This window comes from Perissodus microlepis, chromosome 3, assembly GCF_051167445.1.
Source record: "Perissodus microlepis isolate ML-2025 ecotype Zambia chromosome 3, ASM5116744v1, whole genome shotgun sequence".
Taxonomy (NCBI): Eukaryota; Metazoa; Chordata; class Actinopteri; order Cichliformes; family Cichlidae; genus Perissodus; species Perissodus microlepis.
The window spans coordinates 42,699,161-42,710,283 of record NC_140463.1 but is presented as its reverse complement, the minus strand read 5'-3'; positions in this window follow the sequence as shown (position 1 = coordinate 42,710,283).

The window sequence follows — 11,123 nt, the reverse complement described above, 5'->3', positions numbered from 1 at the left end:
TATACCAGAAGCTTGTCAATGGCTTCTAAAAGCATTTAGTACTTGTGCGACTTGCTAGGAGACATTAAACCAAATATTAGGTAAGTTATATGTTTACTTTTGAGCCTGTTTGGAATACAGAAAACTCAATTTCCAACTTCTGAACCCAAATCTTCCTTTTAAAGTCATTATTAAAGTCAGATTTATGCTATACAATTATTCCACTCTGGAAAAGAACAGTTTAAAGAAATGATTAAAAGCCCAAAATTATGATGACACCTAAGTTCATGATGAGTATGTGGAAACTTTCAACCTTACTTGCATTATTTTGTCCTCTGTTTGCCAAGACTGGGGAGAAAATGTTGAAACGAATTCTGATATCATAGAGTTATGACTAAAGACGACTTTGGGTTAATTCTTATCAATGTACCAAATGTCCAAACAGTTTAGTATATGGGGATGCCCCTAGATATTAGACTTGACACAGCTGTTCAAGCAGTCAGGCAGAAGCTATACACACAGTGAAAGTACTCGCTCTTCAACACCATACGATCTAACCAGTTACAGCCAGAAACAGCATGGCCAGCTGTAATCCATGCTGTACCCGTGACAAAGCTGGCCAGCCTCTCAGCGCTCAACCACATTACTCTAAGCTGCACAGCAGTAGTCACACAAAAATGCGTACTGCTTGCTGCTTAGCAAGTTACCCATCTAGTTAGCCACAATTTCTGCATCCTTTGTGCAACCCACCAACTTTTTCATGTCTAATTTGAGCATGCAGAAAGAACTAAACCCCTGTTTTCCTCACAAAAAGTGATTATGTGAGTGCAGTAAAGCAGCCATCCCTTCAATTCTGTGTCTGCAGGACAAGACAAGTAACAAGGAAGCAGCTCACAGAAATTCATTAAGAATTCAATTAAAAAGAAAAAAAAAAAAAAACATTGCAAACAGCCTGGGGCCAAAGTCTGGAACCAAAATGACAATTACTGAGTACAGGCGCTGTTAGTTTCAGCTAAAGAGAAAAGTGTGAGTCTTGATATGCTATATGAGTGGAATATATGTGCTTAATTCTTACTGGACGCAATCTTCTGCTATTTAGTCTTCACCAAACAAAGTGGCATTAACCTTCTTGCTTGTTTTTGCTTCTTTTGTTTTGAAAATACAAACTCGTGCTCTATTTTAGCAGATAAAAATATGAAACTCTTCTAAACATTCAAGGCAGCAAAGCTTGATATTAATGCTAGATATCAGCTTCAAACAAAAATGCCTGCATTTGCATAAAAGCACAGCACAGCTTTTTGCCTCGAGTCAACATTGTGCGCTGCTAAGAGCTTCATTAGATTTGAGGTTTGGCTGGACTTGTTATTGTCTTGTCATAAATATTACACTACCTTCTGTCGCCATTTATTTTAGCAAAGCCAGACCTTGGACTGTTTCTGTGACACTGTGTATTTATTGAGGGATGAAGGTGTAATGATTTCCGGTCAAGGTTGTTTTTCCTGCTCGGAGCAAGTGGTTACCCAACAAACCAATCAGGATTGTGAAAAGACAGGTATGATGATGAGATCATAGATGATTTAAGACTATTTCTCAAAGTACAAAATGCTGGAACGAACTGTTTTGTGTGATTATCCCATTCAGCAGCAGACACAATAGAATGAGAAAGGACACAGATGCCATGTAATGACAGAGGACAATACATCAAAGAAGAAATTACTCATAATTTCTAAATGACTCAATAACTAAAAGTTGAATCCATCTATAGTTACTGGGAGCTTTATTAATATACAACAATGTTATACAGGAACGTTTTCTATCAGCTTTTCCAGTGAATCACCGGCTGACCCCGCTCTGTATTTTATTTTATTTATATGATGTATATAACTCACCCACTTGCTGCACATAATGTCTCTTTGTATATATTCACTCACTGTATGTGTTCTCCCCCTTTTTGCACAGTTGTGAATCGTATCAGGTCACATTTCACTGCGTGTTGTACTTGTATGACCATGCACGTGACAAATAAAGAATCTTGAATCTTGAATGGAAGTGATTGGGACACCTGAGCACAATGATTTGGATGGCTGAGTGAATTGTTTTGGCAGAATATATTGTATATAGGTCACTTTAAATTTAGGTGGACGGAAGCTCACTTAATGTTTCAGTCGGTATTGCTCTTCGACTTTGAAGGGTTCCCTGTAGAAATGGACAGCACTGTACATCGCGGGTGCCTCTGTGGATCTGCTCTCTTATAAAAACACACAGTTAAGAACAAAGGGGCGGAGATACCGAAGGAATCAAGGCAATTAAGGCAGGATCCCAGCAGCTGCTGCTACAACAAACTTCTCTTTTCAGCAAAATGAAAGTGACTCAGTTCAGAAGGCTCTCTGGCAATCTCCAAAACAATACACGGATCAAGGAACAGCCCTCTCCTCTCATCTACAGTGCTGTGTGTGTGTGCGCTCCTGCTGCTGAGTATACAGTATGAGACAAAGAGTAGAAGCTCCATCTGCGAACCAGTCACTCTCTTCCACACAAACACACACTGCCTCTTTGTATGTGTCTCCTTTGCAGGCACGATCATGAATATTCATGTGTGGGCACGAACACAGACAGTAAGGCTAGACTCATAAGCAGAGGTTCAGAGCAGGTAGGTTCACTGACGCTTTATTTGAGGAGACAGAGCAGGACAGGACGTGACAGGGCAACAAAATGTAACACAGATATGACATTTTAAGATAAAGAAAAAGGGACAGAGAAGCCAGGAGACACGAGGGGACACTGACATTATGTCTACAGACAGAAATATGCTGATGAGGGAAAGAAGACATGAAAGGAAATGGAAAGAGGAGATGGGAAAAAAAGGAAGGAGAATAGGGAAAGCTGACAAGGGAGTATTAGAGCCACTTAAAAAGACAGAGTTAGAGGAGCAGAAGAGAAGGCTAGCAGCTCTGAATACTTACAGAGCCACAGCGGACTGAGCAACACAGAGACAGGAGGAAGAGAACTGACCCGTTGTCTCGAGCAGATACGAACACCCAGTCGAGCAGAGCGGACAATCTCTCCGCAGCGCTGGGCGCAGCTCAGAGGCCTCCAGCAGCTCCTTCATTTTGATCATTACAACTTTCTTTACTCCCTTTGAGAGTTGTGGAAGAAGTGCACGATACAACTGTAAAACTTTCAACTTAGTTTTTTTTCCCTCCATCACACCGTTTACTTGCTGCATGTCTGCTTCCACGCAAATGAGCTCTATTCCTGAAGTTTTAATTAAAGTTGATGACTTCTGGGTGTTTAGGAGGTCGTGGCGATGCTATCAATATGCAGAGTGATACGTGGGGAGTTTTTATTGACAAACAGCTAAGGAGATGAATGCAGTACAGATTAAGTGGAGTGGAAAATGAAAACAGCTTCATGGTCAAAGTGAGGGTGGGTTACGCTGTGGAAAAGACGGATAAATCCACAGCTTTGTCCAGTTATTGGTACATCTTCAGAAACCTGGTTATCCTGCATTCATCTAAGTAGCAGTGTTCGTATCTGGGGACGTCGGTGAAACTGCTGTGAAAACATTCAAAAAACAAAAGCAGTGGGAAACTAATGGAACTGCAACTAAGTTCAGGCAGGCGTCACTAATATCCTTCTGACATGTCAGTGGAACTGCATCCCTGTCCGCTGTTTCAACCCCTCCACCGCCCCAACATCCACCTGCAGATATTTCGGTTTGAATAATATATCCAGGGAAGGATAAGCTGAGAGTCTACATGGTAAATGCTTACTGTGTTTTCTTATGCTGTAAAAAACAGACTGTTTCAAACTGGTAAAACAACTGAATTTTTACCCAGTTACTAATAATCAAAAGTACAATTACTCTTTAGATTTGTTTAACTTAAAAGCATAATTTTAATTAACTCCTACAATCTTGACCAAAGGAGTAGTTTGAGGATGAGCAGAATAGTAGCTGAGGTACTGGATCCTGGGTCTTGTAAAACGTGGGCAGACCAAGAACTTTGTTTACCTCGGGGAGGCACAGAAAATGATGCCTTGTAGGAATAATTACCAGACTGAAATACTTCCCACAAAGCCTTCTGCCTGAGATAACCGCAGCTCTTTGTGTCCCTGGAATCATTAGTTGTGTCTGGTGGTCAGTGCCATTTTTGCCTGCAGTCTTCGCCTTTAGACTAGCTTTAAAAAAAACAGCAATGGTGAGCCTTCGGGCAGCACCGACTGCCAAACTGAGGCACACTGGTCTTAGTTTAGGCAACTGACTGGTTGTTAGGGTGGAAAGGTAATTGGTGTCCTGTGTTTAGCAGTTGCCATTCTGGATTTGGACCCATGTGTCATAGTAAATCTGGGGCAGCAGGAGATCAAGAAACAATATTATCCAAAATTATTTGTAATCTTTTCTAAGGTTCAGGTCCGTATAAAGCTGGGGTGTCAAACATAAGGCTCAGGGGCCAGCAAAGACTCAAATCTGAACCACTGTGCTGCTTTAGAAAATGTGAAGAAGGTCATAAAATTTGGACTTTTAACTAGATTTTCACAAGTTTTACAATGTTTCCTCCTAATAAAGACTTCCCAATTGGCCATTCATACTACAACAAAGAAATAAAGCAATAAATAAAAAATGAAAGACGATTTAATGGAAAAATTTCTTTATTTACAATGGATATGCATTTTTTTTAACGCCACTTTTCTATGAATTCAATAAAACTTTCTATTTTATAACTATAGGACAGTTCTTAGAAAGCCCAAAGAGTTATGCTGACAGATGTCGTTCATCTACAGCAACATTTCTTTATCACGTAGAAAACCTGACATACATTGGAAATGCTACACTTCTTAACACTGATTCAAGATCTAAGTGTGTATGTGGCCCGCGATCCAAAATGAGTTTGACATCCCTGCTATGAAGTATTCAAGTAGCACATTATGAGTCTTTGATTTACTTTGATTTACCTCCACTCCTAGAAAAATGCTGCTGGTGCCAAGGTCATAAGCCAAATAGACTGGGAATGCCTCAAGAAGAAGAAAAGTTTCAAATAAAAAGTGCGGTGAAGTATTGCATTCAGAGTTTCAGAAATATGACGAGGTCTCCTAAATCTAATGAACTTATAATAATGATGTGATCTTGGTCTAATTGGCATTAAGAAGCTGTAATCTGTGATTAAAAGTCTGTAGCAACAGTAAAAGTGACAGAAATGAAGGTGTGCACACCTGGGAAATTCAGCAGAGGCACAGTTTTACAGACTGTACTCTCACTTTGTGTAACAGCATAGACACACAGACACGCAGAGACACACAGTGTAGCATCTAATTAAATACGTTCAAGCAATTCTTCACAGAGGAGCTCCCATCAAGGGCTGGTTCAGTGGTGACACATCAGCCGGAGCCACTAAAAGTGAAACTGTCATTAAAAACTGTTGGGATTTTGTGAAAATTCAGCAACTTTATGTGAAACCCCATCAAAGCGAAGCGATTGCTTCCCATGTGTTCATTAAAAACTCCTAATTTCAGTTAAGAAAAAATTATAGGATTGCTTAAAAGCCTGAGCATTTTACTTGCAGTCTTAATTAGTCTCAGTGTCGTTGGAAAGCGGAGTGTGAACGTCTCAGTGTGTGAAGCAGGGGACGGAACAATCGGCACAATGGCAGAGAGACGCTGTTGGAGCAGCTGAGCTGAGTGTTTGTGCACGGCTGATGGAAACCCCCCCAACACTAAAGTGAGGCGAGCGCCAGAGCTGCCGCGAGCCGGTGCCGGCTGGCAGACCGGCGAGCCCAATGGGCTGGCGCCGCTGGAGCTACAGAGCTGTTGTGTGATATCTCAGCGAAACAGATTGAGATTAGTCTGCCATGATCCACACAGGAGAAAAGAGGGATGGAAGAGGAAGCGAAGGATGGAGAGGGAAGTGGAGATAGAGCTGTAGAGCTGTTTCATGCGAGGCTAGGAGCATGCTCTAAAGTAGAGAGGAAGACAAGTTCTTTCTTCCTTTTTCTTCCATATTTCCTCCTAACACAACTGCACTTTGGTTGCATCCCAGCTTTGCTATATTTAATGATTGGATGACAGCCACTGTATCACTTCAGCACACATGCAGAATTTTTTCCCCAGTATGTTCTCATCACTTTATGTTCCATCCTTTGTCTTCCTGAGGTTTCGCCTCAGGCTTTGTAATCTCACCCCTGTGTTACCTTGAGAAGGCAGTGAACCCTGTGGGTAAATTAATCTTTCAGTCTTTCATCTTTATTGATCTCAACAATTATGACATCTCCTCGTGTGGAAGCTCTTCTTCTTCTTCTGTACTCACTGCTCTGTCCTGTTGGAGTCTGCCTGGCACATGAAGACAGCCCAGAGACCGGCCTTTGATGTTACTAGCTTAGAGAGTTTTTCTCCACGATGAATCATGATGAAACATGGCACAGCATGAGGTCTTATATGTATTCTACAGATCTGTTCCCCACTGTATTGGGTGCTGTATGTTGAGTTTTTGACAGCGGGGATTTGCTAAATTGGATTAGCCATTATTGCTGAGCTTTTCGAATCTGACAGCAGTAGCCAGGGGACAGTCATCCATACAGCCTGGTCAACAGCTGATCGGTCATCATGGATGAGGCCCACGCACTGAGTGGGGGGTGTCCTGAGGCTTGGAAAAAGTTCAGGAAGCAGCTGATTGGCTGGCTACTTGGAGATCAAATTGAGTCCCGGATCAGAAGCTTGTTTAGCATTTGTTTGGATAATGAGAGTTTTCCAGAGATGAAGTTCAAGAAGATAATCTGATTAGAAGCCCGTAATGTTATTAATAAACCATTGATGGTGGAGCTGACTTTATGAGGGTGAGATGATGAAAGGCTCATAGGCAGTCAAGCTCCTGAGGGGAAGAAGTGCGCTGAAAGATGGCACTGATGAAAGTAAAAATAGATACTGGATGCTGTATTTGTTAGATTTAGGTGTGCTTTCAGGGTTGTTTGGAGGCAGCAAAGGAGATAAAAACGACATTTTAAAAAATGTAAAAGATATTATCGGATATGGAAGTTCATGGCTGCTAAAATTAAACTTACTGCCAAAAGTGAAATTCCAAAAATACTGAATTTACACTGCAGTAATGATGATCACATGTGTAAGAAATTATGTTTACTGATTATTTTTGTTTCGAGTCAAGGTGAAAGGAATTATGAACAAAGTAAGGATTGATTATCTTGTGCTTGTATTACACAGAACAATCCGTGTCTTGTGAGTGCATTACACTCTGACCATGAACAAGGATAATGATTGTCCATACTGCAAAGTTTAGTATCGATCTGATACTACAAGTTTAAATTCAATTTCAGTTTTATTTATATAGCACCAAATCATGACAAGAGTCGCCTCAAGGCGCTTTATATTGTAAGGCCTCCTAGAATAATAGATACAGCGAAAAATCCAACAATCTTATGACCCCCTATGAGCAAGCACTTTGGTGACAGCGGGAAGGAAAAACTCCTTTTTAACAGGAAAAAACCTCCGGCAGAACCAGGCTCAGGGAGGGGCGGGGCCATCTGCTGCGACCAGTTGGGGTGAGAGAAAGAAGACAGGATAAAGACATGCTGTGGAAGAGAGACAGAGATTAATAACAGATATGATTGAATGCAGAGAGGTCTATTAACCCTTTAAGACCTACCAGAGAACCAAGTCCGCCAGAGCTTACTTTATTTTTTTACATGCTGTAGAGCCATTTTAGGGAGCATTTCAAGTTGCTATACATCAATACAACTGTTATAGCCCAAATTTTAATAACATTTATGCATTAAGTCCATAGTAACCACATAAATTGCAAAAAAAAAGTGCAATAAACTACAGAAAAATTGAAAATCGTTTTTGTTTTGTTTTTTTACATATATTTCTAATTAGAGAAATTTAAGAGGTTTATCCCTCAAAACTTTAAATACAAAAAAGTTGCAAATAAATAGTTTAGAACAACAGGAAATTTATTTTGAGTGTCTTCATAGTTTTATTTTTGAGATACACCAATTTTTATATACTGCAGAAAAAACGAAAAACAATCCTATAACGCAAATTTGCAAAGAAAACAGCATGTGCATCAAAATAAACTATTTCCAGCAGTGCAGTTCGAGTTCTAAGCATCCCAGAAACTATTCAGCAGAGCATGACAAACATGACTTTTAAAAACACCAGTATAGGCTTTTAAGGCCTAAAAGTAAAAGAACTACATTTTCCGCGAAAATGACGTCACTTCGGGTTTCGGGCAGGTAATGGCGGACATGCGATCGTTCGCGCTGATGTCTTTTTCAACGTAGGAAGTGTTATGAACAGCTGATCGGATCGGCAAAGCGCTTTTCTATAATATTATGTTTTTGTTCCTGCAAGCGCTTTTTATGCAATTTTTGCAAAGCTATATGTGGAAGGAAACCGTGACCTAGCACAAGCTGATGGCATAATATGTAAGTACAACTCCTCCGCTTTCATATGCAAAAAAAATTATTGCGCTACCTTACGTGGTTCCAGTTCTACAGGGATTTAAAAACAGTTTGCAAAACGGAGCGTGCCCGCTCCGACCGGCTTTAAAGGGTTAACACATAGTGAGTGAGAAAGGTGATTGGAAAGGAACAACTCAATGCATCATGGGAATCCCTGGCAGCCTACGTCTATTGCAGCATAACTAAGGGAGGATTCAGGGTCACCTGGTCCAGCCCTAACTATATGCTTTAGCAAAAAGCCTAATCTTGAAAGTAGAGATAGTGTCTGTCTCCTGAATCCAAACTGGAAGCTGGTTCCACAGAAGAGGGGCCTGAAAACTGAAGGCTCTCCCTCCCATTCTACTTTTAAATACTCTAGGAACAACAAGTAAGCCTGCAGAGCGAGAGCGAAGTGCTCTAATGGGGTGATATGGTACTACAAGGTCATTAAGATAAGATGGGGCCTGATTATTTAAGACCTTGTATGTGAGGAGCAGGATTTTGAATTCAATTCTGGATTTAACAGGAAGCCAATGAAGGGAAGCCAAAACATGAGAAATCTGCTCTCTCAAGTAGACTTCTTCTCAAGGAAAACACTACAGGGCGAGTGTTGTCGATGCCAATACTTCTGACCCATAAAAACAGTGTATGTAGGGGAGATCAGTGGTTTATGACACGAATCATCATTAATTTGCAAATTCTGAACACATTTAATGATCACTAAATCAATGTGATTTTACTTTCCACAATAATTAGTTAACACAACAAAACACACTTTTCAGCATTTCATGTACTGCTTCTTTTTTTTCCTTTTTTGTTGTGGGTATTCTTTGTCAAGTCTTCAGTTTAAAAACCTTTCAAAGTAAAACATTCTGTAGAGAGAATTAGTTGATTTTGTGCCAGGAAAAATGATTAAAAATACCTACAGTGATCTGTAACAGTCTTTAGGAATTATATGTATATGGAAATTCAGTAAATAAGGCATAAACAGAGTTTGTACAGACTTTGTTTGGTATGACCACCTTCATTCGTCAACACAACCTGAATTGTCGTTGGTTCTTGTAAATACTTCAGCTCTTGTCTTCAGGAAGAGTGCTCCACGCTTCTTTGAAGCACATTCAAAGCTCTTCTTTGGATCTTGGCTGCCTTTTGTTCCGTTCTCTGTCAAGATGATCCCACACTGCTTCAATAATGTTGACATTTCCACTCTACAAGACCTGTTGCCACTCATTTTGCATCCAGTTCTTGTGTAATTTACCTCAGCATTTTCTCTGTTTTGCTTAAGCTGAGATGTTTCTGATGAGGCTTCAGCGAACATTCGATGGAGAGTGAAGGACTCTCAGGTGTCAGGTCTTTGCTGGATTATTTCCGACTTTTTACTGTTAATCTTTTGCAGATATTTTTCTTTTTAGGTTTGGAACTTCTTCTTTTATCCTCCACTTGTCCAGTTTCCTTCCTTCTTTGTTTTTTTAAGGACACATCCTGAAACATACCAAATGTTTGCCTCATATTTCTTTGGGAATCACTTTTTGGTGCAAAAATGTCTGTCTGTCAAACTGTGTTATCTTTGGTATTTTTGATAGAATTTACTAAAGAATCAGGAGCAAGTGATGTGTTTTTTGTGACAGGCTGCCAGTTATAAAGTGCCTAAAGAATAAATTAATACATTTAAATAAATAAATTAGGTATGTGTTGATGTGTGTGCTGATGAATTCCGTTTAAAGAAGAAGCCCCACAACAAAGTTTACTGTGAACCAACATAAATATTCCACGTTTTGCTGAGCCTGTGCAGCTTGATGAAGAAGCTTTTGATAGGAGATCATTTCCAGACCACATTAAAAGGTCTTCAAAGTATTAGGTGGCTTACTGAAAACAGAGCGAACACCATGCATTATGTGCAGTGTTGGTGGGACAGGTTGAAGGGGGTAATGAAGAGTGGAAGATGCAAGTGATTGTTTATCTTCTGCTTCGTAGATAGAAATGATTACTGGGTGAAATCACTCAGTTAGCCTTTCATGACCCCAGCAAACCCTGAATTGTTTACTGTGGGGTGCACACGGCTGGGTCTGCACAAATTTATGCTTTGTTATCATGCAACAGAGCTTTAGATTCTCTATATCATTTTACATGTTTGTGTGTATGTGAGTGTGTGTGAGAGAGAGAGAGAGCAAGCTATCGTGGCTATGCTAAAGAGGAAATGGAGGAGAACATGACCAGAGTCTTAAATCATACAGCCCTCGCTTGTCATGCTGCAGCGTGTATGTGTGTGCACGCAGTCGCTCCCTCGGCCAGTGGCATAAATAGCGCTAATGTTTTTCCTTGTGCATGTCACCTTTGTTTGCACACTCAGCTCTCTCCCTCAGTGCACAATCTAAAAACACATGTACAAAGAGTCTTTAACCTTCATTGGGAGGTTTAACTGCACGAAAAAGATGAGTCACTGCAACAAACCACACATCAAAAATCATTACAAGTCAACATGGAATTTAAAAAAGACACACAAAACTAAACTCTATAAATAATCAAAGGGATCTGACTTTTAGTTTAGTTTTACGTTTTAATTTCTCCATCACAGTAAAGCGGGAAATTCACTTAATTACATTTGTGTGGTATGTGCAGTATGGCAGAAAGTTGGTGAGAACCAATTTAAAAGTGCATTAAAGGAAAAGGTAGAATCCATCATCTGCTACATTAACT